The 12856-nt window shown below is 57.7% G+C and overlaps 1 protein-coding gene across 1 annotated transcript in view; it reads right to left on the bottom strand.

The window, feature by feature from the left end:
- LOC119093437 (protein amalgam) overlaps positions 1-9487 on the bottom strand; it is a 65949-nt gene extending 56462 nt beyond the window's left edge. Inside the window, exon 1 of the mRNA XM_037216393.1 lies at positions 9222-9487. The gene's annotated coding sequence lies outside the window, so the exon portion shown is untranslated. The remainder of the gene's footprint in view (positions 1-9221) is intronic.
- Between the last annotated feature and the right edge of the window lie 3369 nt (positions 9488-12856).

Below are 12856 nucleotides of genomic sequence, written 5' to 3'. Positions count from 1 at the left end.
GCAAATGGAAACCTTGACCACCCACTTATCTTTGCATTGAACTCTGGAACACTGTCCGCGCGGTTGAGGAAAACAGGTGCTCTGTGGGGAAGGACGCCATGATTTGTACCGCCCGCCTGCCTGCGCGGTTTCGCGTGTGTGAATGGCATGCGCGGACGGCGAATGTGACGCTGAATGATCCCCTGGGTGTCAGGAAGAGGTTCTGTCAGAGCCGACTGGAGTAGCTGATGTGGTAGATTGCACACGCAAAAGATTAACGGAGCACCCAAAACGCGAATAACGTTCACACGCGTTTAGTTGCATGCGCTCGCGGCGAATCTGAACACCACCGTGAATTATGGTATCTCATAAAAGAACAGAGCTGTCGTCCAATCAAAAGTTCAGTGCCTCCGTTCGGTGCGTTCAGCCCGAACGCTGCTCATTGTACACGAGGCCACACATCCATGCTTTTCTAGATTGGACCAGACCACATCCATCCTTTGGAGCCGGCTCCCAACGCGCGCGTCAAAGCCGCTGCTGTCGTCCGGGCCAGTCGCCTGTCGCGGCAACACAACACCACAGAGCCGGCCAATCAGACGACAGAGGAGCGGCGGCGGCGGCGGCGGCGGCGGCGGCGGCGGCGGCCGGCGACCCCCTCACCGGGGGGTCCGCGCCTAAGCGGCTCGTGAATGAGGCAGGGAGCAGAGCCGTCGCCGCCCGTCGCCAGCGGCGGCGCCTTCGACAGGCGCGGAAGGTCCTCTCCGGTTTGGGTTCCGGTGTTCCAGTGGTGCTCGGGCTGGTGGGGAGCACGATTACTCCTGAATCGATGTTCGATTTTCATTCTATTTCCATTCCTAGTTCGATACCCTAAGCAGCGCGAAATCGCTTGATGACAACAATCCATCGGCGAAATTTTGGGCGAAGCCTGCTTTATTCCTCAAACCGATGATGTGGTTTCGCAGCCACATATACGTGTTGACAACTTTACTCATCACATGTGAGTGACAAACAACGTACAGGGCCGCGCCCAAGCAGACGCTTTATTAAGGAAAACACGACGCGCACCCCTTATTGTAATGACCATGCTTGCAACCCGCCAATGATTGAAACGTCTCGGCGAATTACCCGCAGCCTTCACCAAGCCAGCTTTTAGATCCTCCAGACGTGCCCTTGGCTTTGTAATCTACGACGCGCCGTCTTGTCCATGAGAGCGCTAATGGTCGCAGCCTCACATCAAACACGCCTAACTCGCTCGCCTCCTGTGAGTTCCAGAGCTGGTCATTACGACCAACAGCAGTCGACAAGCATAAACCTGCACCCATGCATTCATACTTTATGGGGCTTACCGCTGATGCGCAATAACAAACCCACTAGCGTCTTTCGTCCCCAGACGGTTTATGGTTCTCGTTGTCTCGACTTTGACCGGTTATGACCAGACGTTATGGATGCAAGGATGTGCCGGCGTCTTTTGGCTGATCGCCAAATAAACGATCGTCCCCGAGCTCTCACGACGAAAATCAGTCCGAAACCGTTCCCCACCCTCCGCCTTTTCGGCACTGGCGGCGTGGAGGGGAGGGGGTCGCCTCACCATCCCTCCCCGCTCCTCCGGCGGGGGCGGCGCGGGAGGATTCAGTCGGCAGACAGCCATCTCGGCGGAGCGTTTTTGCCGCCGCCGCGCCGCCGCCGCCGCCGCGATCGAGCTGTTTTCGTCTGGATGGCTGCGCCGGATTCGCTGTTGTCGTGTCGGCTATATCGGGGCATCCGTCCTAGTGGACGGCGGGGCCGTGTCGGGACGGAAGCTAGCGCGGCAAGGCACGGAACTGCTCCCCGCAGACGCGCCGCGACTGCGACACACGCTGATCCCAGGCTCACATGCGACACCGCTTCGCCCGGTCAACGTCGCCGCGAAGTGCGGCTGGATTGACCCACGGCATTTACACGCTTCCAGACTAAACTGCATTCAAATTCACGCCCCTCGTCGTTAAACTTAAACACCGCGTCAGATGAGATGCGCTTTTCAAGCACTTCCGAACCGAGTGGCAGGGCGTGTGACAGCGGATGGTCTCGCGTTTCACTGTGTGCAATACCAGCTATGCTGATTTAAGCGACGGCCTGCGATGACTACAACCAGACAAACTGCCTGAATTCGATGGTGCCTAGTGATAGGTGCACATAAAGTTCCCAGAGTACCTACTCCGTAAACGCAATATTAGCTGTTGAGCTTGCGAGTGTGTTCGCAACCCTTCGTCAACATGTGGAGATGATGTTGGAAAAAATGTAGGCTGTAAAACCTACACACCGCTGCGATGGAACAGGCATGCATGGCGTGAAAAGGTTCTACAGCAGAACATTTCCCGTGAAGTAATTCCTTCGGACACTTTACTGACAGATTGAGCTCGCGTGCTTCTGAACACAGGATGAATCGCTGTCAGGTGTGGCTTTTTCATAACGTTCAACAGAACCACGGAATGATTTCTGTGATAACGGCAAGGAATTCCCTACCATGCTGATTCACGCCGCAAACGCGAACACCAACTATAACGAATGACTCTAGATTGTAGTTATGTGGTAAAAAATCATCCACCACCTCACTCGGTCCGGTTTCACCTCATTATAGGAAGCGGGCGGCGGCGTCACCTCACACGGCGTACACATGATCGATCGAGTCCCGCGTCGGTCCCGGTCCCGCTGCGGTCAGTCCCCCCTCCCCCGCCCCACCCCCGCCCCTCCCTCTCCCACGTGCGGCGCGTGCCACCGGCGCGCGCCGCGGCCGCCCAGGCCGCCTCTGATTAGCACGGCGGCAGGCGTCCCCCCCCCCCCTGCCCCGCCCCCTCACGCCCGACTCTCACGCGCCGCCGCCAGGTCAGCAGTCGGTGACGTCACTGACCGCGTCGGCTCGAGCATTCGTCGCATTCGCCCGGCCGAGCGTGTAGATGATCCGGTGGACGGGAGATTAAGCGCTCGAGCGCGCCGCGCGTGCACCCCACGCGCAGTCGTCAGTAATTGACGACCCAGGCACATTCGGTAGTAATTGGCGATCGAGGTACATTCGTCAGAAATTGACGATCGCGGCACGCGTCCCGTAAAGGCGTCACTGCCCGCTGGCATGCCACCAATCTATTCCCGGCAAACTAACGGGCCGAAAAGGAGGATTTCGACCCGGCGTAGGCTCTGCGGCCGTGAAAAGGATAGCGGGCCGAGCATGTCAAAGCCGAAAAGACTAGTAACCAGAGGGCAAAATGGTGGCCCGTGGGCGTGCAGCAAGCCGTACGCCAGCAAACGGTAACTGTGGGTAACAGCTCATCTATACCGTCTAGTCTTTGCACCTACATACCTCCTTTCACAGACACACGCACACACCTTTCTGTGTGACAGGGATAACGGTCGGCCGTATGAGATACCGGACAAATGTCGCCTGGCAACCTCCGCTCAAAGGCCGTGGGCCGAAACTACGCCTGCGTAACGGCAGTGTCTCTCAGCAGGACTGATGCACTGCCCGTGCTGCACACTTGTTGTTCTGCAGCGCGGGCGGGCGTGCAACTGTCTGCAACAGCGGCGGAGCCGGAAGCACTGCTCCGAACTCGCCAGGCGTACCCAGGCTGTAGCTCGTCTCTTGGAACGATCGGGTCAAGGCGCTGTGGAGTTTACAGGAAACGTGAGCTTGTCTGTCTATTGCCCTTGTCATGTGAGCATTGCCATTTGCGTTCATGGAGATACCAAAGTGGGTTAGCAATCGACAGGTCACGAGTCAGGGGCAGTGGCGTGGGTAATAATGGGACATATGTGATGTTTCCGCTGCATGAGCATAAAATTGCGTTTACCGCCTGGCGTGCATGACCTTGAGAATGAGACCGCGTTTTGTTTGGTGTTGAAACAACGCGTTGCGGTTTGGTGCAGCTTATGCGATATGGGTGCTGAGTCTGTAAAAAATATAAGAAAAAACACGCTTGCGGTTTGCTTCTAAGTCTCTGACCGAAAAATTGACACTGGGAAGTAATACACCCGACGTTTTCAAAAGAACGCATCGCTTCGTTTGGCGCAGGCCGACGGTGTTTAAGGGCGCCACGGTGTGTCATGTCGCGCGTGTTAGCATGCGTGGCGGCGCGTGCTTTTGGTTGCGGGGAACGGAGTTTCCCATGGATAATCTAAGCCAGGTGCGTACTCCGAAGTTTTTCAGTTCAAGTCCCCAAAACCTTTGCCTAAATTATGGCTCTAACTGTGCACAGTTTATTGCTTCGTTTATCCCCTCAGCTGGCACAATTTTTAACAGACGTTGCGAGCCTACATAATTATTTATGCTGGTGGGTGATCTGATCTTGGAAGGTGCACTGCTTCATACCACAAACATACTTTTCCGCGGATCGGTGAGCATCCGGCTACGGTAGCAGACAAGCAGAACAAGAACATTTAAACGATTCTCAAAGTTTGACAGACATGCTGCGTTACCAACGGGTTCGCTTCCCCGGGACACGTGTGCATGTGCCAGACAATTTTGGGTCTCCGAGGTTATGGGACAGTGACCCATGTTCTGACATTGTGGAGAACGCATCCCCCACTCTCCCCACGATGTTGCCGCCTCACGTGTATTAGCGTGCTTTTGCATGCAATCAACATTGACTGTTATTTTCTGTTCACAGAGTAATATTGATGGCATGTCCAGAAGATTAATCGTGCTTGATGTTCATTACTTCATGCTTCAGCCAAATGGACAAAAGACTTCTCGTCGACGTAAACATCGCGCTATAGCCTGATGAATAATGAATTCAAGGCCCTGCCCTGGCCGCCAAGGACGTCGACTAGAATTACTTCCGTGGAAAGTGAGCCCGGGAGACCTGGCCAATCTACCTGAATCCGTGGCTGGGAGTCATCGCGTGCGAACTTGCCAAACTCGGTTGCCGATGTACATCTCACCACGTGACAAGTTTCCATTAGGGCCACCTGAGGCGCCGGTGGTAATAAGCGGAAGCTTTTGTATGCAAGCAAAACCGCCGGAGCCATGATACAATTTTATTTTGTTTGTTTTATTCAGTGAAATGCGGCTACATCGTCAGAGGCCTTGCGCCACAGCCCAGCTGGGGAGAGCGGACATTGCCAGCAGCCAGTCCTCATTCCATGGCCTCTGATCAGCCCACCGCCTCGCGATCATCTGATCAGTCCTCTATCGGAGAGCTAGAGCACACGCATTCAGGGCTGCTCACTCGACAGCAAAAGGCAATCTGCGCGATTGTTTGTCTTCCCACGCAGTTGAATCACATGTGAGCTTTCCAATTTCGTAACCAGATACGAGTGACAAAACAAAACAATCCGACTGAGATAACCATATATCAAAAGGTGATTTTTGCTCGAATGGCAGGTAACATGAGACGCTACAACTGCGTGGCACGCGAAGAGAGCGTCGTGAGCGTAACGACGGAGCACCGGGCGATGCGGTTTTGAGGTTGATGCATTCCATGTACCGCTTAAGGGTAAACACTAAATATTCTCAAGACGCAGGCGTCATAGCCCCCTGTCCCCATTCCTGCGCCCATTAAGGGCACAGTTGCCACACCCTTCAAACTTAGTACAAAATACGGCGAGCTTGATGGCTTCACCTCCAAGCATAAACTGCTTTTCGTGCGTCTCCAACAGCACCCTAGCGGTGCGGTTGAGACTGGCAAGGCAGCGCACACTGCCGACCACGTGGACTCACCACCCCCAGCCCCACCCCTCCCCAGCCTGCTCTCGGCTCGCGCGGTCGCCGGCGGCTGCCAAATTCCTGCGCTGTGGCGGCCCGCGGAGCGTACGTCGCGACCGTGCTGCAATGTGGCTACCGTGGACCAGGCCCACGCCTGGGCGGCATAGGAACGCGGCTCACCGGGAGATCAGAAGACGGCCGAGGTGGGGGAGCTGCCCGAAAGGACGGCTCAACACGCTCTGGTTCGCGGTCCGGTCTGGAGACTCGCGTCTTGTCTCCAGAGGGAGATCAGAGGACTGCCGAGGTGGGGGAGCTGCCCGAAAGGACAGCTCAACACGCTCTGGTGCGCGCTCTGGTCTGGAGACTCGTGTCTTGTCTCCAGAGGGAGATCAGAAGACAGTCGAGATGGGGGAGCTGCCCGAGAGGAGGCCTCAACACCCTCTGGTGCGCGCTCTGGTCTGGAGACTCGCGTGTTGTCTCCAGAGGGAGATCAGAAGACGGCCGAGGTGGGAGAGCTGCCCGAGTGGAGGGCTCAACACGCTCTGGTGCGCGCTCTGGTCTGGAGACTCGCGTCTTGTCTCCAGAGGCAAGTGCTCTGATTTGGAGGATGTATGTACCAGTCTTCTAAAGCAGCTTGTGTGTCCCACGTGATTCAGGCGGTTGAGCCCGTCAATGCTCAGCGATCCGTATCGGCGCTAGCCCGTCCAGAGTGCGGCTTCCATATGCAATTGATATATGTGGGACGGTTCCAACAGAACACCAATAATGCACACAAGTGCATTAGGTGATGTCCGGCTGCATTTCTTTGTAACTGATCATCACTGGATTCGTGAAGAAAAATGCTCATGGGTTCAAAGAATTCCATTCCGTGGAAACACCTGAAACACCGGCAGCAAACAACGCCGAATTTTATAAGATGTTCTTGTTCACTATAATATTCCGTAGGCTTATCACAGTCAAGGCCATGGTACGAATAGCACACGACTGGGAGACGTGAACTGAACGGACCCATCAAAACATGCCAAAGGCCCCCAGACATCACTGCTTATAGCACTGGCCACGGCCAAGCGCCAGGCAAAATTGTAAGCATATCATGGACATTTTTGCCAAGTGCAGCAGTCACCATCCAAACCCGCACAAAGATGCGGCTAGTCAAAGAAGAGTTCCGTGTGTGTGGGCCCTTCGTGGGCTGATGCTGGAGACCATCTTGCCCCCGGCTCCACACCCGTCCAGCCGTCAGAGTTCATCCCAGCTGTGACCGATCCTCCGATCATTACCTCGTCTGGAGCGACCCCACTTCCTGCTTGACTCGCCGAATCGAGCCAAGTGGGCAGCCACGGGGACCCTAATCCCGCTCGCTAAACACAACATGTCAATTGGAAATGTGGGGTTCGGCCACGAGACGACCTCACGGAGGCCATCTGGCCGCTCCCAATGACAGAGCAGCTGGTCCGATTGGTACAAATATAGATTGTTGGCCACGTCCACGAACATCTTCCACGTCCGGCAGCTTTCCTGTCGGCAGTTTGTGTTCTAAGGCAGTATTCACAAGTTCAGCGCCCGTCCCGATATTTCGCTCGTCAGTGGGCTCTTACTGGCACGTGCAAGCAGGGACTGAGAGGGTAACAGGCTACTTCCATCCCCCAAACTGCGCAGGTGGTCGTGGCGTATGCGCTGCGTCTTGATTTTGCGCTGCGCAGCGAAAAGCGGCGCCGGGGTGAAACGTGCCCGTGGCCGGCGGTGAGCAAACCGCTGAAAAAGCACACAGACGCAACAGGAACATACACAGTCCGCTCAAGTACCACGTCGTCGCTTCCATCTGGGAGTACGTGAGCTTCGATTCCATCATCTATCTGACAGATGAAAGTGCACGACGCCCATGCACAGCACCAATGTCAACCGCGCCGTGCATTTTATTTTTTGCACGCTGTGCATTTTTGTCTCCTGGCACAGCCAGAGCTCGGTGCGTCGCGCGACACCCCGCGGCCGCATTGTCCACGGCTGCCAGCCTGCTCCCATCGCCCCCTTCTACTTCAGGGCACGGACTAGCGCCATGTCAACGGCGTCAGCGCCATGTCTGGGCCAGCACCACAGTGCACCCGGAATGGCCTCGCGCTCCGTCCAGCGCACCCGCCGCTCACCGAGCGCGCCGCGACGCCGCTGAGTGCGTAAGTGCTTGTTCTGGCGGCTTCTCGCCGCATTGTGATGCGCCGCGCTCGGCCGTTTAATGAGGTGATCCGGCGTTCCGAGACATGCCTGCGCGTTGAGGCGCGTGGCCGCCCGGCGGAATGTGCGATCGACAGCCGATAGTGGAGGTCTGGCATTGTCGGGCGAGATACAGGGGGAGCGGGCACCAGGGGAACGTCGAGCGTTCCATGGACGGTCGACGGTCGACACTGCCGTGTAAGTGGACCAGAGTGACTTCACGTGTTGCGCGATACCGGCGAAAATAGCTCGATTGACTGGACAGGTTTGGTGCTGTGGATTCAGGTGATCAATCGAGGGTCGCCCGCTGGGAGATTCAATGGAGCAGGGTAGAGAGCAGGCGATACCCCTGCCACTGGCGTCTGGAGTCGATCGTACCGAATTTGGTGGTCAAAGTCGGTCCTGAATGACACCGCCGCTAAATTGATGGGCACTGGTCCATCGCGGAAGAAAGAACAAAACGCCTCATCGAGGCTAGCTGCTCATCGAGCGCCACGCAGAAGTCCGCACACAAGCCGTTCACTCTACTTCGCCACAACAGTGCCGGCGCCGCGGCAGCCGCGCCCGGCGCCGCCCCATCAGGCGCGCGGCCTTACTGACGTGCTGCGGGCCGCAGACCGGTTCGCGACCGACCGGTGGGTGGGCGAGACCGGCCGGCACGCGCTGCAGTCAGAGAGCGTCCCGTCGGCGGTCGGCGCCGGCCGGCAGCCGGACCCGCCGGTCGGAAGAGGCTGCAGGCCGGGCGCTGGAGCGGGCGCGCGGGATGGAGGAGCGGGCTGGAGCCGCTCAGGGCGCGCCGCCGGGCTACTATCGCTCAGGCTGCCGATGCGGTATCGTTTATCCCGTCCGCCCTTGGGGAATGCCCTTCACGGGACAGACGAAGGCGGTTGGGGAATGCCCTTCACGGGACAGACGAAGGCGGTTGGGGAATGCCCTTCACGGGACAGACGAAGGCGGTGTTTTGGTTTTGTTGATTGATTTATATGCACCACGTGGTTAAGATACGGTGTTAGAAAAAAAGTTTACTCGATTGTGAGGCATATGAAGTTTAAGGTAGACTTTTTTTCTTTACTGCTGCCAACATTACGTTGTCAACAAATATATATTTGTGGCATGTAGCTCAGGACATACCCCGGCCCAAGCCTAAGTGACAAGTCTACAGAAACCTCACAGCGTGGATATTCCTAAAGCATATTATAAATCGCTACTTATGATGTTTAGCAGCTATTATTTTGCATAGCATGTTTCCCAATCGTCCCTGCGCCATACGCCCACAACATAATCACGTGGGTAGCGATGTGGCTGACGACATTTAGAAATCACGAAGTCTAGAGGCATAAAATAGGCGAGTTGGGCGGCTCACCTCCGACGGAAAGCAGCACCACCACCAGCAGACCGCAGATCATTGTTGACGTCATGACTCAGACTCCAATTTCCACCGCTCCGGAGAACAAATCCCAAACCAGTTCCAGTGGCGTCTTGCCTTCCCACACCACCGATGAAGGTAGCCTCAGTCCACGGCGCCGAGGACAGGCACCCACCGCCGTATCCGCCGCTGTCCGGACCGCCCTCACCTCACCGCGTTCTCGCACCTCGCCCGCGTACTTAGCGTGACCTACCACCCCGACAGCCACTTCGGCACTGTCCTGTGACCGGCGGCGGCGCGCCGGCGCCGCACCAGCGCCATCTATGGCGCGGTGCCGCTCCGGGGAGGTCCTGCTGGTGGCCGCTGGTGAACCCGGCGGAGAGGTGGCGGTGCGTCGGGTCAGCTCGTCAGCTGGAGCGGCGGGGCTAGCTTTGGGGAGAGTAACGCTGGGGGGGGGGGGGGGGGGGACTGACTGCCTCGCTCGGCTCAGGTGGAGAGACTGCGAGCGTACCATCCCGCCGGCGTTCGGTCTCAGTCTCCCACACGTACCCACAGCCGTCAGCCGTGGAGAGTCCCGCGGACTGTCGTGGGCGGAATCTCCCAGCCGTTGACTAGGTCTGCTGCGCTGCTGCGGGCTCGGGGCCGCATGTGCATAACGCAAAGGAGCTGATGACCTCAGGCAGACTGATCATGCCGCATTTCGCCCAGCGTCATTCATGAGGCGAGCGTTTTGTTGTCGGTTGTCGCCGTCTGAGTGCCATCATTGGATTGCCGCCATTTGCCGCTGGCGGACTGCACAGAGGCACATCTGCGCCGTCATCGGAGCCAGTTGGCCATTCGCTGTGCGGCCGCTCGTCGCCGTAATGATGCTTGGATGGGAAGAGGCCGCGTACGCCCCTCAGACGGTTTATCACCCGTCTGGCGCTACTGCCATTCCAGGGTCGTTCAGTCCCCCGCGTTACGCGGAGTGCCCGCCATGGGTACCGGCGATGAAAGAACCAGCCCGCCAGCGAAGGCAAAAGAACGCAGCCGAGGCCATGCCGTTTTGCTGGTTGGCTCCTACAATCTTGATTTGAACAGCATCTTATGACCAGGACTGCGCATACGCACCAGGCTTATGCTATGCATTATGTATGTGTGCAGTCACCCTGACCTGAACCATCGCAATCAGGCTACTGTGCCACGGACTGCGTGTAAAAATGGGGATATCGATGATTCACAGCACTGCAATGTCGTAAACTAATAATTCTCTATTTTAATAACGTCATGTGATGCATGACTTGAACCAAAATCGAGGTAAACGGACACCGAGGAATGATAATCACCGTGCTGGGATGGCGACAGAGCCAGCTGCCCCGGGCCGGCACAGTTGGCAGCAGAGCAGACCGCCTCCGCCGCCTCCAGCGCGCCGCCTGCTTCATTCAGCCGGCACGGCGATCTGTTACGCGCCGACAGTTGGCCGCCGGCCCGACGCACAGCTGGTGATCGCGAGCCCGCTCCCGTGACACTGACCTGGCGTCAGAGCCGGGGGGCACGCAGCGAGGTCACGGGTGCGAGGAGTGGCCGGGAGCCCCTGATCAGTGCTGGCGTGCAGTGGAGTTCACGACGGAGGGATGAAGGGGGGAGATCAGTGCTGGCGTGCAGTGGGATTCGCGGCGGAGGGATGAAGGGAGGGAGAGGGAGACGGGACCCGCCGGTCAGGAACGCGCGACGACAGTAATGACGTCGTCGGTGTGATCCGAGTCAGCCGGTGAGGAACGCAACAGGTGGCTGAGCCGTCCCCAAAGCGGCCACCTGCCAGGCCGCCTCCTAATAGTCCTCCCTTGAAGCTCGTGGTGACGGCCGGACCCGGGGGGGGGGGGGGGGGCACACAGTCAGCAGCGTGACGCGCCCCGACGAGTCACAAATAACGGGACACACCGGTTTGTCACACTGAAGGCGCCTGGCTGTGCTCAGGTGCCAGCTCGGTTCTCGGCACGTGACACTCTGACGTTTCGTGCTAAGTGGCACGCTGGGCGTCACAGGCAACACCTTAAGAGGCGAGTGGTATTCAAAAGCGAGTGGTGTTTATAATAACACCGATATTGTCTCTGCATGATGAAAAACGGGACGGAAATAAGTAAGTCGAAGGAACTGTTGTCTCCCAATGTCTCAAGTGTATACCAGCAATGTCTGGCATTTGTTGCGCGCCAGCTTCCGACAACCAGCCACTAATCGCAGACTGCTACCCAACAACTTCCCGACTCTGAATACTGATCACCGACTTATGTTAAACGATCGGTGACCGTTGATCACTGGATTATGTTAGCGATCGGTGGCCGCTGATCACTGACATATGTTAACCGATTGGTAACCACTGATCACCGACGTATGTTCAGCGATCGTTGACCGCTGATCACTGACTTATGATAAGCGATCGATGACCGCTGATCACTCACTCATGTTAAGCGATCTGTGACCGCTGATCACTGAGCAGCCACTATCCACCGGCCTAGTCACTGACCTAGGTCAGCAGCGTGGTCACTGACCTCTGTTCCGTCGGGTCCGGACAGCATAACGCGCCAACTGCCATCCTCTCCAGAACTGCCATCCTCCGGTCCATTGTTCCTGTGGCTGTGGCCGTCTCCTGTCGGGCCGGCCGCCGCCGCTGGCGACACTCGGCCCGACAGCAGCTGCGGCACGCGCCACTGGTCACGGCGGCGTCTGATGGTGCTCGGTGTGACGGAGTGTCACGGGGGCAGTCAGGCATCTCTGGCCGCGGCGGCATCTGATGGCGCTCGGTGTGACGGAGTGTCACAGGTGCAGTCAGGCATCTCTGGCCGCGGCGGCGTCTGGTGGTGACAAAGTTGACAGTATCACTGGTGCAGTCAGGAATACGGCATCTCTGGGTACGGTGGGGTCTGATGAAGCCTGGCGTCACAGGCTGCCACAGAAGCAGTCGGGCGCCACTGGTATGGTGACGTCTGATAGCGCCCAGTGCGACAGACTGTCACTGGCGCAGTCGGGCGTCACTGGGCACGGCGACGTCTGCTGGTGCCTGGTGTGACAGATTGTCACAGTTGCAGTTGGGTGCCACTGGGTATGGTGACACCTGCCGGTGCCTGGTGTAACAGACTGTCACAGGTGCAGTCGGGCGTCACTGGGCACGGTGGCGTCTGCTGGTGCCTGGTGTAACAGACTGTGACAGGTGTAGTCGGGCGTCACTGGGCACGGTGACGTCTGCTGGTGCCCCGTGTGACAGATTGTCACAATTGCAGTTGGGTGCCACTGGGTATGGTGACACCTGCTGGTGCCTGGTGTAACAGACTGTCAAAGGTGCAGTCGGGCGTCACTGGGCACGGTGACGTCTGCTGGCGCCTGGTGTAACAGGCTGTCACAGTTGCAGTCGGGTGTCACTGGGTATGGTGACGCCTGCTGGTGCCTGGTGTGACAGACTGCCACAGGCGCAGTCGGGCGTCACTGGGCACGGTGGCGTCTAATGGTGCCTGGTGTGACAGACTGCCACAGGTGCAGTAAGGCGGACGGCGGAGATGCCGTGTTGATCCGGGCCGGATGTGTAGTTGCTTGCGAGCACCGACTGCACTTGGGTGGGTTTGGGTGCGTTTCTGTGGATTGGGTCAGCCCAATACTAA

This window comes from Pollicipes pollicipes, unplaced genomic scaffold, assembly GCF_011947565.3.
Source record: "Pollicipes pollicipes isolate AB1234 unplaced genomic scaffold, Ppol_2.1 Scaffold_4002;HRSCAF=4701_pilon_pilon_pilon, whole genome shotgun sequence".
NCBI lineage: Eukaryota > Metazoa > Arthropoda > Thecostraca > Pollicipedomorpha > Pollicipedidae > Pollicipes > Pollicipes pollicipes.
Note: the sequence above shows the minus strand (reverse complement) of the source record. Positions and strands in the feature narration are given on the sequence as shown.